The following is a 23641-nucleotide window of genomic DNA, read 5'->3' as shown; positions in this document are numbered from 1 at the left end:
GTGGTTGGGGCGTCTATGGCGAGTAATGAAGCCTGCGGAAACACCTTTTGAGGAGCTGGCGTTAACATGGCCAGTCTTTGTATTAGAGCTGACTGAGCACGACATCGTTACCGCCGACCACTTAGACACAGAGGACGGGATTTGTTTAATGGAACGTAAATAATGAATTCCCAAGGAAGAGATTGTAATTGCCGCAGATCAGAGGGCACAATGGCGAACTTCAAGAAAACGCCCGAGTCAGGGAGGCGGTCGAAGAACTTCGAAGAAAAAAGAAAGGATGGACGAATTGTGGTGGGGGGACAAAAGAGGCGGAGGAGCGGAGCCGTAAAGGGGAGAACTAATGAGGAACAAAGACCTAACGAGTTTTGTGCGAGAAAATGTTTCCAAAGTCGTCTTTAAACTTGAAGAGATGAAACGAGTTGTTTTTGACAGCTCGCGACGAGACGGGCCACAGCTCACAGAGCGAGGGGTAATTCCCTATTCCTTTATATTACCCCCCCTCCCTATCCCCCCCTTCATCCCAAGCACTCCCTCTGCTTCCCGACATTGATTCTTGAATTAGACGCTTTGACTGAATAATTAATAGGCCTTTTCCCATGATTGATGATTTGCATGGCTGGATTATTAGCTTTTCAAACCAACGCAGCGTGTTCTAATGTAACCACATTGAAAACATGTCAAATGCTGTTTACCCACTTTACCACGCCCGCGTTGCTTCCGACCAAGCGGTGGGAGTAACGCGTTACAAAAGTAATCATGTGAGATGTCAGCAAACCTGGGCTCAGTGTGCATCGAATGGATTATGTTCATAAATGGGTTTTGCTAGTTTGATTTGGAATAAAAAGATGAATCCAGTTTGAAATTCCTCACACCTGCTCAAAATGGTAATGTAACAAGAATTTACTGAAAATGAAAGCATCTGCATTAAAGCACTCAATACAGGGTACGTTTTTTGATGATTGTGACTCATCCCCTTTACGCTATTAGAAATAATAATTTATTTTTATAGTTTTGTTTTTATACTGAAATTTAATTGATTGCATTTGACATGCCAGACCAGCATTTGGCATTAGCAAGATTTAAGAGACAAACCACATCTATTTTGTCACATTTGATCATAATAAAACAAAAAAGCAATATATGTTTTTCGACCTTGTTGACCCATCACTGGGCAAAATAGATGTCACTCAGCACCACTGATTGCGGTTGTGATGTCACCCATTGACAACACATGCAAATGTAAATTAGACTCATTTTTGAATCAAGGATATTGATTGAAATGTCGCATTTCAGGAGAGAGGCGGGCTACACTCTAGACTGGTCGCCAGTGAATCGCAGGGCACATAAATTAAACAAGCATTCATTTTATGGACAATTTAATGTCTTCAGTGAAACTAGCATGCATGTCTTTGGAATGTGGGTGGAAGCCGGAGTACCAGGAGAAAACTCAAGCAAGGATGAAGAGAACAGGTGCCAAGATTTGAATCCTGTATTTTCAAACTGTGATCAAGACATGTGAGGCAATGCTCCACGGTGTAATGAATTCAAGTTGGCTGTGAAATTTCACATTCGTTTGGTGCACATATCTTAAAAATAACAAAGCAATTGTCCAACACTATTTTCTTTCAAAATGTATTTCTGTTTTCAGATGATTGTTGGTATAAATATTGACATTTAGATTATTTTTGATTTTCTGTATTTGTATTTATTTACATTCTAAAATTGTAAATTACAGCTACTTTTATTTATTTATCACACTGTTTGAGAAGCTTTGGAGTGCTAACATTGGATGGGAGCACACAAACTCGCACACACACATACACGCACACATGCAACGGAGCTGATGGTTTTATTTCCACTAAAAAGGCATCAGTTGCACCCCCAAAAGAGGCTGTCTAATCGCTACAGTAGCGCCGCTCTGCTTGCTTTGAGTGGCAGCGGGCGCCAGTGGGGGAATAGATTGTCAGCCATATTGCGGAGAGCGCACATCAATGCCGAGAGACACGTGCATTAAGATTCCCTTTTAATTTGGCAGCCATTGAAGTGGAAGCATTAAATTACGTCGTCATATTCCTCCCATACTCCCCCCCCCCTTGTTTGTTTTTTGTTTGTTTCGCTTATTTATTCATTCATTCATTCATTCATTCATTCCAAGGGTCCGATTTTTTCTTGTTTTTTTTTTTCCCGCCCGGCGCATGAAAGCGTTTTGCACGGCATTGTGTCTACTGTGTTTGGATGCTTCCAAACATGTGCACGCTTGAATAATTTAGCGTCTGGCTGACTAATGACAGGCAGCGATCGTGTCGAGCAGAAGAGGCCCGAGAGTGGCTGTGATCAGGGACGCTCTGTGTTTTTGTATGGATGTGGCTTTGGCGGAGTTGTCAGTGGTGGGAATGTTTTGCGTGTTTATGTCGCTGTCTCTACTCCACTAAAGCACAACACATTACAGATGCTTCACATGGAGTGGATGTGTCCTTACGGAGACATGCAGGCAACCATAACAAAACAAGTCTTCAAGAAAGCAGGGTGACCGCAGCAGTTCAAATAATCATGCGGAAAACAGAAAAAAGGATCTTACTGCCAAATTGGAAGGAAAAAAAAGCTACTCAGTAAAATATGAATATCAATTCATTGATATTTAAAAGGGATAGCTAATTGAAAAAAAAAAGACTTCTTTGTTGTAACATATCCGCTACGCTTATGACTTGATCATGTTAATGGCTTTTCTTTAAACCAGACAACAGCACATTTTGATGGAGGCTAACGCTTCAAAGTAGGATCCAATTAACATTCCTAACGTTTGTTTGCTGCGAGATGCTAATCCTGTCCTGTTTACACACACGTTCCGCCATCCCAAAGTCAACTACATTAACATAATTGTCAGCTTTTACAGCATCTTGTCTCTCTAACATCACTTCTTTTTTTGGTTTTGTTTGTATTTTTAGATGTGCACGCCTGCTGCTGGAGGAATATCTGCATCGCTAATTAAATAGACAGAGGTGCTCCAAGGTGCCAAATAAGCAGACGGGGGATGTCAGCGACACCTGTAAGTGAGCCTTGAAAGACGCCGTGGAGACAGCTGACCAGTGTGTGTGTGTGTGTGTGTGTGTGTGTGTGTGTGTGCGTGCGTGGGTATGTGTGTGTCTTAATGACCTCTATGATTGATAATCGATGGCCTTCCTCTCCTCTGACCTCATTAAAGGATCCACTTACGCTCAAAAAAACGTTTTAATTTAGCCTAATGATTTTTTTTTGTTTTATTAACACATCAGATAGCAGCGAGGACCCCGAGGAGCGCTACCGCCACTCTTCAAGGTGCCTTTATAGTGCTACACTGTAAGGGCCCTTATTTAATTACTTGGCCTTTTCTGTTTTGCAAGTTCATGGCCTTATTAAATGTCTCACTTGGCTATGACTGTCCTCTTAAAAGAAAATTATTGATTTTAATAATACCTCGCACAGGATGGATAAAGGAACCGAGTTTCTTCTTACCAACTTTTTTGTTGAAGTCATCTCTTGATGTTTTTACAGTTGGTAACAAATTATTTTTTTTATTTGTAAACAGAAGGAAATATACAATGATACCTTGATCGGAAGAGGCCGGATCAGGTCTGAATTGTGTACATGAAGCATTTTTATTCCCCATCAGGCTTCTTATCCAAAAGAAATGCATCCATGCAAACGTAGCCATTGAGATGTACGGCAGGCAAACAGAAGGATGAGCAGTTGTGACTTTCCTTTGTGAGGCAATAGTGTGATTCACTGAAAGAGAGAAGCCTAAGGGAGAAGACGACAAGAAGAAAAAGAAGGAGGGGTGTTAGGGTACTTGCAGACAGAAACATCTGTTTGTTGCATGCGAGCAGGGAAGGCAGAGTGATGCCACCTGCTCATGCAATTCTTCTCATTGTTGACTGCAAATGAAGATACGAGAATAAAGGTGGACACTGAGGGAAAAAAAGCATTGCCCCCATGCAGGCGCAGATACAGGTTAGCCCCCTGTAGCCTCATCTGTCAGCCCCCACAATGCAACACTGCTGCACTCCCACGGGAGAGGGTCTCAGATGCGGATCATCAGTATTAGCGGACGCCTGAGGGATTAGCATCGCTGAGCACCAGCCTACAGGTGTAGCCCTGGGTTAAAGCACGCACTTATCTTCTACAGCATCGCAGGGTCCTGACCCCAACAAACTCCACCCCCATCCCTCCACCAAGGCCGAACCCACGGGAAACATGGCAGATGGGGGAGTGAGGAGCTGCAGGGAATGTGAGGAAATTGATTGGGAAGGGGAAGCACAACAAAGTGGATCATTTTCTAAAAAAAACAAAATGCAACAATTTGAGGTAAACAAAAAATATATATATAAATTGCTAACTTTTATCAGATTGTACATTGTAATTTTGACTTTTGAATGGGAATTACTGTATGCCGTAGCTGTGACATGATGATAAACTTGGTAACCAGAGGTCTTTATCACCAATAGAGCATCCATTAGTGTCATCAGATGCAGAAAAATCAAAGAATATAAATATAAATAACTTTTTTATTCTTCACATTGTGTTTATTAATCCCACATCAAACCAATACAATGGTGGTCTGGGTATTTATCTATCTATTTCTATAGAATATGTTTGATAACTTTGTAACAACAAATAATAGCAGCAACAAAAACCATTAGCTGGTCACTGGAGCAGTATTTACAATTACACAAAGAAATGGAGCAACCAACAAGGAAAAAGTTGGTTGCTTGCATGTTTTTTTTCTTTTATGGAAGACAAGGATACATTTTAAATTGTGTGCCTTGTTAACTTGTTCAATTCTTGTCTGTAACATTTATCATTTTGTTTATCTCTTTGCAAAAAGGACAGATTCAAGATAGGAGGGAGCCAGCTAACATTTGGTTTGAAGAAGTGAAGCAAATTTTATTATTTGCCCACAGTGCTGCGAGTTACATTTCAAGCCAACTCAACAATTGCTCCTTTGTTACCACAGCAGCAACACAATATTGAAACTGTGAAGTACTACGCAGGCCGAGGGTTCTGTTTTTGTGACCCGTGAAACTTGGTGCAGAGCACGGTCGAAAACTGCGTGGGGAGATCGGGTGTTGATGATTTTGCAGATGCGCGCAAGCTGTCATATTTTAAAAACGGACGTTTGCATCATTGTGTGTATTTTTTTATTTCGCACAATTGCAAAACAGCGCAAGGAAGGAATAAAGTCATGTGAACACAGCCGATGTGCCGGCTTTAAATCTCTCAAATCTCCAATGGAGACGTGCGGAAAAGAACACAGCAATCCACATGTGACCGCAACATAACTCATTGCGCTTGGCCGGTGTGGCCACAGATAATGTGACCCTCCTTGAATATCGACTTAAGTATGTCCACAAGCAAATCCATAATGTTCTAATATGGACTTTTTTTTTAATTGTTATATTACCCCATGCCACGAAATAGTGACAAAACGCAGCTGCGTGCCACAAATGGTCCCCCAGTGTGAATTGAAAAAGGCATCTGTGAAAGAACACGTTGATATGCGTGTTTCTTTGTCATATACTGAATGATTGCATGACAGGCATCATGATACAAACAGTGTCAAGATGGAGGCAGACAAGCAAAAGGGCCTTTGGTGCTTGCAGTAATATCATGTTAGCTAGTGTGTGTGTGTTGTTGCCTCCCGTTGGACCCTCTGCCTGGCGTTGACATTTTGTTGTTGTTTGTACACGGCAAAGCGGTCCATTTTCCCCGCATCAAAAGTGCTTTTTACGCACGTGTGTCAGGATGTCTTTGACGCTTACCTTCAGCGGCTGTCAGAGGCGGAGGGGCCATGTTCAGGAGTGTGGGGCGGGTGTTGGGGGGGGGGGGGGGGTAGGTTCTAGCTTTGTGCCCTGAGCGCTTTTAGTGGAGGCGAGTAACTGGCTCAAAGGCTGTCAGCACGTGCAAACAAGCATTAACACACACGCTCCCAGCTGCACTGTGTGTTTGAAATGAATTTGAGCGGATAAAACAGGAATTCAGAACATTTAGAGAGATTTTGTCATCCGACTGAAACTGAAAATTCTGAATTAAGGAAATGACATCAAATATCCATCGGAGGTAACGTTTTTAATTATGTTGAGGTTTCATTCTACTTTGCATATTAAACAACATAAGGAGGCAAGATTATTGTTCATGCTATTTCGGCCTTCTTCACATTCTACCAAAAATAGCAGCAGTCTAAAACTCTCCTCTATTATTATACACTTCCAGTCATGCATCCCATGATGGTGTATCCTGGAAGGTCCTGACTGGGACATTCTGGTCGGATGAGAATTTGGATGAACCCTGCAGTCACCCGTACATTCGCATTCATGTGTCACATGATAATTTTAGAGTGAGTTGGAGCGATATTGTCAGTCGTGACTGTGGGGATTATTTTTCTGCCATAATGATATGATGGAAAGTTGCTAAGGATTGTCAGGAGTGTAATTATGGGATGCCAAACGCATGTAGAAGATGCTATCTGTCAAATGTTGGCCTAAAGCAAGAGTCAGACTGAGACATAGGTCTTAGGAAGGTGCATATAGGAGCAGATCTATGAACAATTTACAACTCTGAGATGTTTATTTATGAATCGTAATGAGAGATTTTAGCCATTAAACATGTAGCTATGGGCTACCGTCATCCCAAGCACAACATTACTTAGGAAGCTTTGACTTGGTAATTGCACAGCTATGTAATACGTGGCATTCTCAAGCCTTTCTTTGTGATATAACAGCAGTGTACCTCTGGTGCGTTAAGCGGTCCTGGCATCCGGCAGACAGGCCAGACTTGTGTTTGCTGTTTTGCTCGGTCTTTGGCTGCAGGCTATATGCACACCACAGACAGCAAGCCTGCTCCCCACAACGTTTGCTTCAACACCTAAACTCAACTCCTGGAAAAGCGTACTGAAGTAGGGGATTCCATATGGGAGCACTTGTGGAAAAACAAAATGTTGATTCAAATATAAAGAATGTTAAAGTTAGTCATCTGAGGAGCTGTCAAAGTTGCTACTACTTCCTGTGCAACTTTCACCCAACTTGCTGACCACTTACAACCAAAGTGTCATGTCTGGTTTCACAAAATGAACCAATGCTGCGTTTGGGTTCCTTTGTCGGGTATTCAAGTGATCACTCTTTAATTAGAATGGCAAGTGAAGTATAGCAAGTATGTATTTTTACGTTACAAAATAGTTCATTATATTTGTAACCTCTGCAGGTAAAAAGACAAAATCAAATCACTAGATTTACATTTGGCCTTGTTTGTCTTGACCTGTCTGTTTTTACATCCCAGCTCGACTTTTGGATTCTTTGGTCGCGCTGCTCAGACAGGAAGGCTTCTCCAGAGGCCCAGCCCTCTTCATGTATGCAGCTTTAATGGAGCGATAATGAAGAGAGCTTGTCTGAGATGAGGTTAACAGGAGTGTATTAATTTGAATAGGTCCCTTCTGGATTATGCCGGGCTCCTCTAGACCACTGAGCCTGCCGTCCACACACCGGAGGGGAGGGGGACTCTGGAGGCACAGGGGCCAACATAAGGGTCATTAGCATGAGAGTCAGACTTTCACGTGTGTCATGTGACGCAGTTTATCCCCATCACGAGAGGCAAGATAGCGATCTCCATCCCTCAATCGCATTGTAGATTCTCATCTTTCTTGTTTGAGTTCCTGTTCTCACTAGTTCAGTCTGTCGCCCCACGTTTCCCTCGCCATCCTTCGCCATTGTTGTTATCAAATAATACAGTTGCTCAAGCACGGCGTTTGAATCCTAAGGACCTCTGGGAGCAGATTTGTCTCCACCAAGCCCCTTCTAATGGGGATTAAGAGGATTAAAAAGCATAAAATGACCTCGGCTCTGAGTCCCCGAGAGCTCAGGGCCAGCTTGCTCCAGCCTGGATATGCGGCGTAGGCCGCGGGCCTTCTTCAGCAGAGCCTCCCACCGTTAGCATGACAAAAGACGGGAGCGGTCCGAGGAGGCGGCACAATGGAGTGGCAGCTAATTTTCATGGAGACAAACAGCATTACACTTGGCAGTGACATTGTTCGAAACTCCAAGACAGAGCAACCTCCTGCCACCCCCCCACCCCGGTCCTCTGTGGGGCTCAAGGTGTCATATTAATTATTTAAATCTGAGGTGGATTTCCATCATTGGATCTCTCCAAGGCCTCAGCCGCAGCCAGAAGGTCTGGGATCTGCATTCATTTACTTAATTAGACCTGAAACCCGCCTTTGATTTCTACCAAAATCGGAAAAATAGGGAGAAACTTCCAACATGGATTATTTTAGAGCTAACCTATTTTTTACCATGGTTGACTTTTCCCAGCTCCTTTATATTGCCATGAACTCTACCATTCTGTGTGTGCGCTGTACCTGTGCACGGAATTAATGTCTAGGTTATGGAATTTGCAGTTAACCAGCTTGAGAAGGTCAATGATGAAGGTAATTGACGGACACTTTAATCCAATCAGGACGACTGACAGAAACAATCACTCGTGGTCACACTGAAGCAGAACAAGAAGACCCCACTTTGGAAGGTTTTCGGAGCAAATCGCTATCATAATTGATGGACTTTTTTAATATTTGATTTTTTAATATTTGATTTTTTCTAAAAATCCATCCATCCATCCATCCGTCCGTCCGTCCGTCCGTCCGCCCGCCCTTCCGCCCTTCCGCCCGTCCGTCCGTCCATCCATCCATCCATCCATCCATCCATCCATCCATCCATCCATCCATCCATCCATCCATTCATCCATTCATTCATTCATTCATTCATTCATTCATTCATTCATTCATTCATTTTAAACATCGCTTATCCTGTTCAGGGTTGCGAGAGATGCAAAAAAACTAGCCCAGTTGACATCGGGCGAAAAGCAGACTACACCCCAAACTGATCGGCAGTCAATCGCAGAGCACACATAGAGATGAACAATCAATCACATTAACAGACACACCTACGGACAACATGGAGTGGTCACTCAGCCTACCATGCATATCATTGGAATGTGGAAGGAAAACTGAGTACCCGGAGGAAACCCATGCAAGCACATGGGAAAACACGCAAACCCCACACAGGAAGGCCGTAGCTGGAATCCACTCATAACACTGTGAGGCGGATGTGCCAGGCGCTATTACGTTCAAAAGTGGATTTTTTTTTCCTTATGTCCAGACTTTAATCTTTAAATTATTATTATTATTTTTTTGCGTATTATAACATGAACTTTGTACGATAATAGATCTTGCAATAGCATGTATTTGTCACAATTCCCCCGCAGCTCTTTTAACTACATATGACAAAATTATGACATTTTATCTAATCGTAGATTAGGAAAAAATTTGAAATTCAGATTTTTGTTGTTGTTGTGTTATCTTGTAACAAAGCACATGTACTCTTATTTATTCTTGGATTTTTTTTTACTCATATCAAAATTTAATTCCAAACACATTGCTTTTCCTGTAATATTCTGACTGCTTTGACAGGTTTGAGCAGCAAAATATTTTAATGATATCGAGGCGTGTTCCCGGCAGAAGTGGATGTCACTTCTTCATACATTAAAGTCCAAGTTAGTTTATCTATCCCTTCAGACAGCGCTCTCCACTGGATTCCATGTCTCTCTCTTTGAATGGCCACACTGACAAGGTTATTTATAATTGACGCTCGTGTAAGAAAGAGAAGCTTGTGTGAAGGTGAAATCAGGATAGAGGAGTGGGTGATGAATGGAGAAAGAGGGGGAGGAGTATTTAGACCACACAGAAACACAAAATGATGCTCATGTGTTTATTTGACAAAACTAACTAGAGATGGTGCAATTGAACAACCTAAACAGCCCTTTTCTCTCCTGCAAGGTTTATATATCACTGGATTCTTTTAATATTGCAATCTTATTCTTGTAAAATCACATCTTCTCATAATATTGCGACTTTAGTCTCCTAAACTCACATCCTTCTTGTAAAACATCACTGTTTTATATCAGGATTTTATTCTCATCACATCTTTTCATTCACAATATTATGACTTATAAAAAAAAATGTTTTAATGCAATATTACAACTTTTGATATAAAACCATTTTATTTCCATCTGATTTTATTAATGAAAAATAACTCCCTTTTATCTTATGTTATGATAAGAACAAGGATTTTATGATTTTAGCTCAATCTTTTATATTGAAATTGAAAAAAAAAATCGATATTTGCAAATCAGAATTATTTATGTTTAGTAACATCAAATATAATAAGTTGTGGCATCAAATCATATGTAAAGTTGCACTAAAGTCACATTTATCATTGCATGGTGGCCAATTGCACTTGCTTGGCTCAATAACTGTGCCCCCCCCACCCCACCCAGCACCTCCTCTAATCTGCTATTTATTTACTCAGGATCACCCAAGCGTGCCTGTGTACGCACACAAACGCATACGGCACACACACACATTCACTTTGCTAATCACCGACGTGGACTTGAAGTTGACCCCCGCCCTGCGAGGCACACATACACCACCAGCGGGGCCCTCGCCTCAGGAGGCCCCCGGCCCTCAATGAATACAAAGGACGGCGAGGATTAGCCGGGCATTTGGCGGCCCATTGTTGCGGCCCCCCCTGCTAAATGAGGTTTGGCCGGTGGCAGCCGGCACAGAGGAAGAGTGCTAATGACCTCTTCCTGGGAGAGATGACAGCTTTGGCCTGTGCGTCAGCGAATGTCGGACATTAGCAAGTGAATGGGGAGCTTTCATACTGTATATTATTTTAATCTTTCATGTCCACGCACGGCAGATGGCTTGTTATTGGCGTGGCCGAAGTGACAAATGGCTGGTGTCTCGTATAAGAAGAGACTGTGGGGAAATGGCATTCATATACGGTACGAACGCCGCATGTAATTGTATATGTGCGCCGTTTTGCGGCGAGCTGGCCAATAAATCATCAAACTATTCATCCTAGACAAATTATGTTCGCAGGGCTTAACTGAGGGCAGAGAGCTGGGAAAAATGAGAGTGGTGGGAAAAATTATGACAGATTTGCATGTGACAATTGGAAGCTGGTCACATTTGCATTGGGACCAACCTGAACAATGTGATTGCAATGTTAGGTTACAGCACAAAAATATTTCTTTTATATAAATGAGTTGTGAATACAGCTGAGTGATAATAGCTGACTTCACTTGTCTGCAAATACGTTTTCATCATTTTTTTTTCCCCCTGAAGGAAATGTTATTTGAATTCATTTGTTCAAGGCTCCAACTGTCGCTAACATAAAACCTGTATTCACTGAACATGAAACTGCGATGTTCCATAGGTGATTCTAGGTTCTGACGCTTGGAATGGTGTTCATCAATTTGAAGAAAATTATTAGCCATAAGCTTCAATACGTTTTTGCCAATGTGTAAAGTCACATTGTGTCAAAAGGTGATAATTCATTCAATCACGGCCCATGACGAACTTCAATATTTGTTGTGCGTTCGTGGTCATGGAGTAAGTGGACTTCTACTCTGCACACAGAGTCCCACATCAATTTGAATTCAACATTAAAACATATTTGTCTATTTTCCTTGTTGAATCACATGCAGCATGCAAGTCTTTAGATGGTGACAACATGGCGTCACGTTGACACGTCACCAATCCCCCACCAAAGCAGCTGCATGCTGATTTGGGGGCAAATGAGAAAGTGTTACAGCTTTTGATTATTTTAGTTGGGTGACAACAACAACAACAACGACGAAAAAACACAACGGTTGTCTTGTCAAGGCGCTCCACCTCAGGAAAACGAGACAATTTGAGTGTTCAAAGTCAGAACGTCACCTTTCAACAACGGTTACAAGTTCCCAACCTCAAAGGCTCATTTGATGGCAGATGAGCCAAATAAACATCAACTTATTGCAATGATTGTATGCCCAATAGCCTAATTAATATCCCAATGTTCCAAAAAATAAGGCTATCCCATATTCTGTTATTGTGGTCTATGTGATTATCTCAACACGTAGAACCACACACAGTAAGATTCTGTAACATCGAAACAAAGTTGTCGGAAATGTTGCATGATCACCCATGATCTTAATAAAAAGAATAATAGAGACTACTGGATGTGCTTCAACACCATTCGAATGTTTCCGAGGGGTATTTGAGACAGAAGTATTTTTATACCAAAATATAGAGTAGGGCGTATTTTGTTGATTTACCGCTGTTTCCTTGTTTGACATTTCACCAGGGAAAATGGTGAAAAATTAATTAAATGAAGTGGCACCGGACGATGTTGGACCTCTGTTCTGCATTTTACATTTCAAGTGGTGTGGATTATCACTAAATCAACTGGAGTGAATAATAAGTCATGGTTGGGAAAGATGTCGTCGTTCTATGGCCTGCTGACAAATGACTCCACTCCAATGCTTGCTGGTGTTCCAATGTGTAGACCCATGCGGCTATCATCCAAGGATACAATAGGCTGTCACAAAGCACTCCCGTGGGAATGATTTGGCTGACAAATGAGCCAGCACGGGAGCCGGTGGTTCACATCACAGACAGTGGAGGTGGCCTCCTCCGGAGAACATCTAAGCTCAAAGGCCGAGTCGAATCGCAGGTGGCAGAGTTGTGTCCATGTTCTTCTTGTGTGCCAGTCATTAGAGGGCTGCTGGAGCAGAAACAGTAGGGTGTCTCTGGTCTGCAGAACGATTGGGGTGGGGGGGATCCGGTTGCAGTTGAGCAGGAGGGTGTTAGTGGAGGAGGGAATGACGGCTCATTATCTGCGCCGCGAAAGGTGAGGTCGGGAAAAGGCCCGGCGACCCCCCTCCGGCCTCTGATGTCATCAAGTTAGCGACCGGGGACAAGTCGTGGGTCGAGCAGCGATTTCAGTCACTGACCCTCTAATCATGAAGCGACAGGCTTGCTTCGTAAAGGTCACAGAGGAGTCCTTGATCACACTCCAAAGCGTAGAAAAGATGGATGCTAAACCAGCACTGGTGCGTTTAAGAGCACGCGGGTGGTGTCCACACAATCCCCTAATCACTCGCGCACCTTGCTCTTGGATGCCGCCGCCGCCACCGGGAACAAGCAATACCGCGATGGGAGGACAAATTCAAAGGTTGTAAACTACGCGAGGAATTTCCTTAATTGGAGAAAGCCGATGTAGCTCAAACAGAAAGACAAACAGATGCTGTGTTGAAACCACCTCATAAGGACAGCATAAGTCATTAAAGTTAACACGGAAACAGGCTTTCATCGTTATGGTGACACCCCCACCTCAACCATCACGACTGTTATCGTTTTCTGTTGCTCCATGTAAACTTTAATGATGTATGGTAAAAGTCTTTTTGTCCTCAAAAATTTATAAATAGTGGCCTTAACAAGCTCTCTCCGCTGATCGTACTGTTGTCTAAACTTCTTAAATGGTGATTTATAGGGTTGACAACTTATTTTGATCTTACGATGATTTGAAGTGCTGATTGGAATCATTAACACATTCAGTGCCATTGACGGTTATAGACGTCAAAGATATTAACTGGGTTAGCAGTGACTGAGTTAACTGTGCCAAAACGTTGAGTTATACAACATGGTCCACCCCTGAGGTGGAAACTGTTACATCTGTGCATACTTGCTTTGCTTGTTGTCAAAAGATGGTCTACTTGTATCTGTTTACACAACCTTGTAAGACAAAAAGGTTAGGCCCTCTGCACTGACTAAACCAGTTTGGAGAAACGACCCAAAACCTGATCACACTGAACACCACCCTGCTTTCGATGTACTTCATCTTATTGTGACTTATCTATGTGGAATCTGCGCCTGTTTAATTGAACACAAATTTGATAACTTATTCTGTGGTATGAATGGAAATAGATTGATACTCATACTAGGAGCTTATATTTGGCCTGCCTTTCATTATGTTTTGCCGGCGTAGATGCGTAGATAACAAGCTAAGTGCTAGCTAGGACGAGGGTAGTACCACAAAACGGGGATGGATTGAAAACGTGGCCAAAGGCAAACAAACAACACATTGGATTCTGCTGTTGACAGGGCACTTTTCCAATCAAAGACAAAAGGGCTGCCGTTTGGGCGCCACTAGGGGTCGATCTGCGCATGTTCTTGTACCACAACACCCTGGGCAGATGCTCTCATACTATATATACGATATACTCAAAAAGATGCGGCTTAATTAAAGGTTAAAGTTGTAATGCAGTACCATGTTTTGCCATTTTAATATTTGTTGTTCCCACAGAGCGGGGAGAATACAGTGAGTATTGTATGCTTCATTTTTAAGTGTTGCTGCTCGCATGTGTTAGAGTTGTTTGAAGGCTTCTAATTATGTAACATGTATGCTACGTTCCATTGGCCTGGTCTTGGTATCAAGCTAGCTAACCTTTGCTGGATAAAATACAGTGAGTTGCTTGACAATTTCAGTGTTTTTTTGTTTTATATGTTAGTTCTTCAGTATACTCCTCAGAGTGACAAATAAATAGCTTGAAGCGGGCACTCTGTGCCTCTTATTTGGAGAACTGTGCAAGCAAAACAGTGAGAAGAGGTGCCAAGGAATGTTTTAAATGCATGGTAGGGGTAAGACTAAAGTGTTGGAACAAACCAATAAACGGAAGTTTGACATCTTAGTGATTGCCCATCCTTATGTTGTCAAATTCCCCCCAAAAAACAGGCAGGGAACAAATCCCTTACCAGTAAAAAAAAGCATGCATTGGTAAGTTGGTGCACCATCACTTTGAACGCGAATGCACCTAAAGTGTCGGCCTCGCTCAACGGAGAAGTCTTGTGGCAGAAGAATAAACATTTTCCTTCATAGCCCGAGGAGCCACTTTTCATGTGTCAAGCATCTTTTAATAATTCATTTGTTTAATACACACGCAGCATCTGCTGGCTACAACACTCATCCTGGAGCTTGGACTGATGAGCACAGCTGCCACCATTCTGCAATATTGCTTCTTCTGTTTTTTTACACCTCACGACCATACGTGTTTACGCGAACATTTCGGGCCTAGTTTTCCCCAAGTATTGGTGCCGAGTGAGCACGGGCCAAATGGAGATTGTGTAAATGAAATACATTTGTGCTCTCCCTACTACCAGCGAGGAATGATGCCAGATTAAGCCCATGAATATATACATGGGCCAGGGCTGACCTGTCTCCAGACGCCTGATTTCCCTCGGGGTGCGGTGACACGGTGTGTGTGTGTGTGTGTGTGTGTGTACGCTTTTGAACACAAAGGTGAGGAGCTCTTTTGAACGGCTCCAAATTGAGCTTAATCTCATTCCTCATTGTGCAAGAACAGGTACGAAATTGCACAATTGCACTTTAATCGATGATCGGGTATATTCCCACCCCTTCAGCAAAGCGCAGCAAACCTCTGCGTCTTCCTCTCTCTCTCTCTCTCTCTCTCTCTCTCTCTCTCTCTCTCTCTCTCTCTCTGAGTCCTATTACTCGCTCGGCCTTACACGGGCCAGCGAACGTGATTGTCCGCCAGCCTCTATTTTCACCATTTTTATCCCGAATGGAAGCATCCAATAATGTCTTCTCAAGCAATCACAAGGTTAATGTGGTCGGGATAAACCAATACATTTCATTTGGGTGCACCACTTTTCTCTCATCCCATCAATAGGATTCCAAGCAATCATGGTTGAACTTTTTTATAATTTGACAAATGCATGGAAATATGAGAAATGAAAGCCAAACGGATGACAATAATTTGACAGAAATTATTGATTGATGACAGATTGATGACATGAAGTATTAAACTAAATAGATGTTTGAGAAATTAAGGGGGATTCTTGTTTTGACACAAAGCAGTGTGATTATTAGAATTCCCATTTTCACAAAGAAATATTCGAAAGACTTTATCCCACTGAGCGGCAAACTCTTGCGAGCAAATATTGCGTTGTCGTCAGGGTTTGTTCAAAGTCGCACACATTTGTCAAAGGATCACCAAAATTTTTCCTGTACTTTTCTTATCACAATGGAATTTCTAACATGTTGAAAACTTCCTTGTGACAAGAAAAACGCATAAAACTGTTGCAGAACTGGCAAACGTTTTGCGGACATTTGAACGAACCCTGGCCAACTCTGACTGGCTGAACAAACTATCAATAGAATCCTTGTTTTGACTTAAATAATGTCTGAAACTATTTAAAAAAATGGACAGACAGGACAATTGTGAGTGATTCAGCCTTTGATTCCTGACACAGACGTGATTGTCCGCAAGCCTCTATCCCCCACTCCCCCTTTTCTCATTCCTGTTCCAATGGAAGCGTCCAGTAATGTCTGCTCAAGCAATCAGGAGGCAAATGTGGTAGGGATAAGGCCAATCATAAACCAATGAATTCCATCCGGATGCACCGCTAACGGCTAATCTTGGGAGCTTTGCCCCATCCCCGCCGCCGCCGCATCCATTGCAGTGAAGCGTGTCGCCAGGAAGAACTCGCCACCGCACCCCTCCTCCCCCAGTGATGGGGTTGATTACTATTATTACGTTTGCATGCACCCCACACAGGTGCTTGTGATTATCCAAAGGTAGGAAAATCTTTGGTCAGACGCACATTAGCGAGAGGAAGCATATCGTCGGTTTTCTCCAAGAAGCAAGAAGAGGAAGTTCCGCAAAAAGTCACACTGGAGCAATCAGACATAAGTAATCATTCTGCAGGAAAATTGGAGTTTTTGTTGGAGCAAAACAAGTCAAGAGGTGCGCTAAGACAACAACAACTGTGTGGGAATTACAAGCAGACTAAAGCCACAAAAATTATACAATTGGATTCTTGGTTTGAATTGGATTTTTCTTTGCACTGAATAGCTGCATAATTTAAAAATTACAAAAACTTTCAAAGGGAGTTGCTTGGCTGAGTGGAATAACACAAAAAGGTTAGAAACAAAACGTTTCGCAATTTGTCTAAGCACTAACTCAGGTTTTCTTCAAAAGTTTGCCATCTTGGGTCTGATATTCTTAAAAAATATCAACATGGAGTAGATGACTACGTAAAGTTTAGAAAAGCACCAGTTAATAATTATGACGTACAGACAAAAGTGGAAAACGGGACATTCTGCAATGCTGTTGGAATGTTGCACAAATTGTTACAAAGCAAGCTAACTCGAGAAGCTAAAAAAAAATCCCGAGGGTTTAGCAGGTCTGCCTAACAGTCTGGATATTAAGGCTTCTTTCTGTTCTAACGTCAGTTTGTCTCTCGACTTGCACGGGTTTTCTCCTGGTACTCTAGTCTCCTCCCACGTTCCAAACGCACGCTAGTTAGATTAACTGTTGTTGTTCCAGAGGTGTAAATGTGAGTTGGAATGATTTTTTTTTGCTCTGTGGTTGGCTGGTGACCAGTCCTGGATCAACCCAGCCTCTTTCTCAAAGTCAGCTGCGACCCTAATGAGGACAAGTGCTAGAGAAAATGAACACGTGCGCACACACACACACTCCATTTTAAATCCCGTGTATGGTCTAAATCAAATGCAAGACATTGTTAAACAACAGCCAGCCAGCTCAGCAAATAACAGATATGTTCTACAACAATATGATAATTTGCTTCCCTGTTCTGTGTGTGCGCGTGTGTTTTAGTGTGGCGTTCACGCATACACACGCTGAGGTGTTAGGGCTGCGGTAATGATTGGTACATGTCAAAACATAACGAGAGGAGGAAGTAGGCAAGCGTGGCGACATCATGATCGCCGCAACCATGCTACTCCAGCCACGTACTGTATTGATTTGTCGCACAACGAGTGTTGATTTGTCGCACAGTGTGTTGGTTTGTCGCACAAGGTGTCGGAACAAAACATTGCAACAAAGGTTCCCTAGCCCATGTGTGTGTGTGTGTGTGGGAAGCGGATGTACTCATTATTGGCCATAATGAAGGGACCCCCGTTTTGCAGCGTGCATCTACTCAGCACCACTGACGACCTGCACGCATAGCATATGCACGCACACAGACACACATGCACGCACACACACGCAAAGACGCACACACACACACACATGCACACAGGCCAGGCTGTCAAGTCCAAAAATAATTAGGCATCAAAATGAATTTCCATGTTTTTTCCTCCTTCCTGCGCGCCTTGTTGGTTTTATTCATGTGCTGGAACTCAGGAGACTGACTAATGCACTTAACATGCTCTCATCATGAATTTTCATGACGCCATTACAAGAGCGGGAATGCACACACACGCGTGCATACACACACATGCACACACACACACACAGTATGGTGTGCCAACTGTGTGCAATATGCACAGTATGTATCTTTTTAATGGTGTTGTTACAACATACGGTAAATAGAGTTAAAATGCGTTTTGCTTTATCTTCAAGTTGTTTATACGCTCTGAGCTTTTTACAACATCTGAATATTCCGTACAGAGGTGCCTTGTTATAATGGGCAATTTGACCATGGATCATTCAGAGTACAGGCCACACTGAATAACCATAACAGCCGTATGGTATGTATGCTTGAAATGTGAATGTGAAGATTTCACAAAATTATCAAACATGTTCTTTTTGGATATTTGTTTTTCGCCGTGGTGTTTGGCGCTTGTTCTCATTAGGATCAGTCACTGAGAAATTATGACTAACTCTGCTGATTGTGGTTGAGGGGCTGGGTACACCATGGATATTCACAATTACACTTATGAACAATGTGGGAGAAAACCGCAGTAGCTCGAGAAGACACATGCAAACAAAGGGGGAAAACATGTAAACTCCACACCTTAAAAGAAGAATATAAATATTACAGGTTGAACACTATCTGTTTTGCAATAGTAGCTGTAGAGTTGGCCATCATCTTTTTTGCTTGTATGTTGGAATAATTTATAATAGAAATCTGGCTGCATACGGTTGCTAATGTAACCCTTGATACTACTGATTTCTATTGATGGATAGATTGAGGCCCCCCCTTGTGGCTTTTAATGCACGAGTCATCTGCTGCGGTGAATGGAGATATGAATGAAATCAATGAACTAGTTGAGATAAATGGTGCAGCCCCTCAGTTAGGCCGACTGAAATAACATTTTGATGTTCTGCAGGTTGCAGCGGGCCGCAAGCTGGAATGAAGAGGCGCTTGATTTATGCATCAGCAGAGCTGGCTCAACTACTCAATTGAGGATGTTTTTATTAATGTTTTATGAGGCCACACGTGTATCATCACTCAACATAGAGTCACTCAAACGACATAATGTCTCTTGCCGCTGTGCGCAACACGTTGGCTGTCTTCACGCTTTGTTACCTCAAAGGCCAGCACCTTGTATGTGCGGTAAATGGCTTTTCTAACGCTTATCTGCTCATGCTCAATTACCCGCAGTCCCCCGAGGCCTGGCAAGGTAAACACACATCAGCTGGGTCTGATTTATTCCACCAACACACTGCTACCTCCCTCTTTTTTATTACGTACACGCATGCATGTAAGCACACATGCATGCACACACTACATATAATTTATTTTTACTCTGTTCCATGGTCCACCTGTCACCATCATACAACTCAACTCAACTCAACTCAACTTTAGAGTTGATACACTTTGAAGTATAAAAACAAGTTAACCCTTCTAATAAAGATATGTATCCATTTCTGTCGTGCCGATCATAATTATGATCAAAGGATTGCAACGTAAAGTTATATTAAAACAGAGGTACTTCCCAGTATGAGGTAAGTCAACCTTTTCTTTAAACTGTCATAAAAGTGTAAAAATAAGGCAAGCACTGTTGCAATTTAGATTTAATAACCATAACAATATGCCTTTATCACACATGCGCTTAAGAGAGAATATTCAAATTTAACTCCTATTGACAAATGTTAACTGGAGCAACTTCTTGTCAGATATGGCCTTGCATGACTTCAGCCGTTCCAAAAAGCATTCATGTAAATCATTATCCAAAAGCATCACTTTTTAAAAAAAAAAAAAAATTTTGACAATGTTTACATTTTCAAATGATTACTTGTATGTTATTTTTAGAACATCCACGGGATACTCATGTGGTCCTTGGGATCTGCACCAGGTTGGTGACCCCTGATCTAAGTGTGTAAGTTTTTGGTTTGTCAACTACAAATTTGAAACATGCTGACCGAGTTTTGTACTGCGTGTACTTGATCTCTCGAGAGTCGTGAATAAAACTAGGAGGCCTGTTCCACATCAACCACAGTTCGGCCGTCACTCATAATTAGCGATTATGAGTATGGCTCGACAAGCCATTCAGCAGGTGGATGCACAACATCATTTTCCATTGATTGACCATTTTCCGAGATTCAAATTTCCTGTTTCGTTTATATCATTTTTACTTTCATAAACTGCTTACCCAATACTGCATGTCATCAAACTGTGTCCCCCCTTGGTGACAATATGTTGTGCCTTTGTTATCATGCCAAGACCCTCGACCGCCTAAAGCTTTCATATTCTACTGCCCTACTTCCTTCCTTCCTTTCTCTACATCTGCTTTCCACCTGCAAAAATAATAGAAACAGCTCTCACCTATACGGACTACAACCACAACAATGAACAAATTGTTCATTTTATGCACTCTCTAAGGGCAAAACTGAGGATTATTTTTTCTTTGAATTAGCAGTAATGTGATATTTTTTTAGACTGACAATGATTATGTCCCTTTATCTCTACATTTTACTTTGAAACAACCTGACTGTTGTATCAGTGATCATGTGTTTTGCATTCCCCTCATCAGCAGTCATCCGAGCCGGCCTCTCGTCGTTCCCTCTGAGATCGTCCGTTCTCCCATCCCGCATCCTCTTCCGTCATTCTCTTTCGCTTTAAAATAAAAGATGGTTGGACTCAAAGCCGACCGCAATTTTGACGCAAGAACTTCAAAACGAGGGCTCAGCTCAGCACAATGAGCATCAAAGTTTCGACATCAAATTAAAAGGAGAGAGGCTTTTATTGTTTTTACAGTTAATTACAGCCATTTATTTTTATTTCCTGAAGGGAAAGGAGGTATTCATTTGAGGTGAGCTGACTATATTTCATCATTTGATTATAGTTTTATTAGTTTTGTTGAAAATGTCATTTGTAGCTTTTCCTGTGTTTGTTAGGGATCATTTAGTAAGCATTCAATCACTCTTGATACTCAAAACGGTGAACTTAAGCATGCCGCAAAAGACGTTTTCCAAAACTCATTTACATTAAGTTAATTACAGCCACCGAGTGTTCATTTTGTTTCCTGAGGCGACAGAAGGAAGGCATTTGTTTTTGTTATTAAGTTATTGAAGATAAATTAAAAATAAAGATTTTTAAATCTTGAATTTTTTGCTACTCTTGTGTTTGAACGACACCATATATTTTGCTTTCACAGGCCATGCCGTCTTTGCAGGCGCGATGTGAAGTATGTGTGATCCCCGCCGTCCCTTTGAGTTTTGTTCAAATGGACTGTCCGCTATTTGATGAAATAAGGCCATCATGCCAACAATGTTGTCAATAAATAATCCAAACCTTTCCTGCCTGCTCCTCTTGCTTTTTTTTTTTAAGGTTGTTGATTGTTGTCATCAATATGCGATTGAGTCTGTGGTGTGACGCTGCAATGACAACATCTTCCTGTGATCTCTCCATCAGTGCGAACAGAACACATCCAAAGACACCCTTCTACTCGCTCGTGTCACTCCACAAACACGCACACACAACGATCCTTGCTATCTGCTTCTACACTGTAGAGTCTACACACGAATACTACCCATGTACGCGTTCAGGTAAATTAAAACTGATCACAACATACGGGATTGCTGCACATTTTTCAGATCCATTGCATGAAATGTGTGAAGAATTTTGACAAATAGTGCACAACTTTGATTGACACTCTAACAGGCCTAATATTTCGGCAAGTTGTTTATCATTGTGGCTGTAGGTGCAAAACTGTGTTTAATTAGAATAAAGTCATTTTACAAGACAAACTTAAAAAGAAAACAAGTCGTAATTACAATAATACATTGAGCTACCCCCTTAAAATCAGAACTTTTGGAGATGTTATAATGCTAAGAATAAAATCACAATATTATACTGTATATTCTTTACATCAGGAGTCACCCTCATGTTGCCTGGGTGAAGCAGGTAGCACCCAAAGACCCCATGAGTATCCCGCAGGCCTGTAAAGCTCACCAGTGATAAGACATTGTGATTTACGAGAAATATTACAGAAGTGAGCATATGAAAATCTTAACACTTGCAAGGATTTACATGAATGAAGTTTTGCATATTGACATTTATCTGTTTTCTATCTTTTCAAATCATTGTTTATTGGTGTTGTGAGGAATCATTAACATAATTAGTGTCTTAACAAAGACGAATACAATTAGTATAGATATGAGAGCGAGGCAGAATCAAATTTTATTTTAAACCCCAATTGAAGTTCAACGTCGTAAAACCAAGATTATTTCTACAAAAGATGATTTATGCCCTTATTAGCTCTTCTGCTAAACATAGTTCATATTGGAATAGCCGCATCTATGAGCTCCTCAGTAGTTCAACAGGTCAAGTTAGAAAATAGAGAGGAAGATGTGACTGACAAGGACAGAGCCCTCTATTAAGTGCACGAGTGTGCGTTTGTGTATGTGTGTTGATCTCACCGCACAAGGTGACTCGTGTGTTTGAACGCTCTATCTAGTACGTCACATCAAAACACCTCATTATCTCCTTCTCCCATCTGTTTTGATCTTACCTGTCTCCCATCAATAAGCTCTTCTCGTGTCACACCATACAGCCCCTTTTACGCGGCCTGTGTGAGCCGGCTTGGTTTCCACAGGACTGTCCTGTACAAACAGCACAAGAAGTGTACAAATAAAAAAAATACTTTTCAATGTGTCGTATACAAATAGTTGCATGTTGGGAGCATTTGCCTACCTGCCTTAAGTGTGAAATGAAATAAATTAAATCTTTGAGCTGCCTATTTTTGATGGACTGGAACAGCGGGGACTTATTTATATAGCAAGTTTTCCAGACCATGGTATGACCAGCTATGCTGGGCAAAGAGCCTGAGCCAATTTCAAGCGACAGTCATGCAGAAGTGCAATTTACAAAAAAAACACCATTGGTGCAAGTCTGTCATGTCAACGGCAATAGGTTATCAAAGCTGCTCTGAATTTTCCCATGAGCCACATCCACACTGTGTACAGCATACTTTGCTGTCTCCACGCTTAAAAATGTTTTTATCGCCTTGATGGGCTGAAGTCACTCAAGTCATAAAGCCAAGCTCCACCTCCCGTTGACAACTTAACACATTTTATCTGCTCATTGGCCCCACCCTCTGCACACAGCTACGAGACGATCTCACAAAAAACATGATTTGGGTATTCATCGGAAGGCAATGATCACAGCTCCTACTTCTTTTTCACTCCCTGACACACATAGGAAGTAAGTGCCCTCCCACATTTACAAAAACTTGGCCACACATAGGAAAAGCGCTATGGGCTTGTCCTCTTTTGTTTTAAGCCTGAGCGCCATCATGGCCTCTGTCAGATCGTTCATGTCATGTGACAGATGGCACCTTCATAACACATGACATCACACTGCAAAGAGCAGCCATCAGATGAAAGTGGTGGAGGCTGAGACGGACACCATCCTCTTTTCACACTGACATTTTTTGGGGGATGGTGTCTTTATATCATCGCTGACATGTGGCACACCAGCAACGTTTTTACAGAAAAGTCTGAGTGTGGCTAACATGAGTGTGTG

General features: G+C 42.0%; 1 long non-coding RNA gene across 1 annotated transcript; it reads right to left on the bottom strand.

The window, feature by feature from the left end:
- Positions 1-734: 734 nt before the first annotated feature.
- Positions 735-23065, bottom strand: LOC147050759 (uncharacterized). The gene is made up of 3 exons (XR_015067258.1): positions 22811-23065; positions 22629-22719; positions 735-3777 (listed from the first exon to the last, which is right to left on the bottom strand). It is a non-coding gene; the product is annotated as an uncharacterized LOC147050759 (long non-coding RNA).
- Positions 23066-23641: the final 576 nt, after the last annotated feature.

Source organism: Syngnathus leptorhynchus, chromosome 9, assembly GCF_054491065.1.
Source record: "Syngnathus leptorhynchus isolate UIUO chromosome 9, UIUO_Slep, whole genome shotgun sequence".
In the NCBI taxonomy this organism is placed as follows: domain Eukaryota; kingdom Metazoa; phylum Chordata; class Actinopteri; order Syngnathiformes; family Syngnathidae; genus Syngnathus; species Syngnathus leptorhynchus.
The sequence above is the reverse complement of the archived record's forward strand: the minus strand, read 5'-3'. Positions and strand labels throughout refer to the sequence as shown.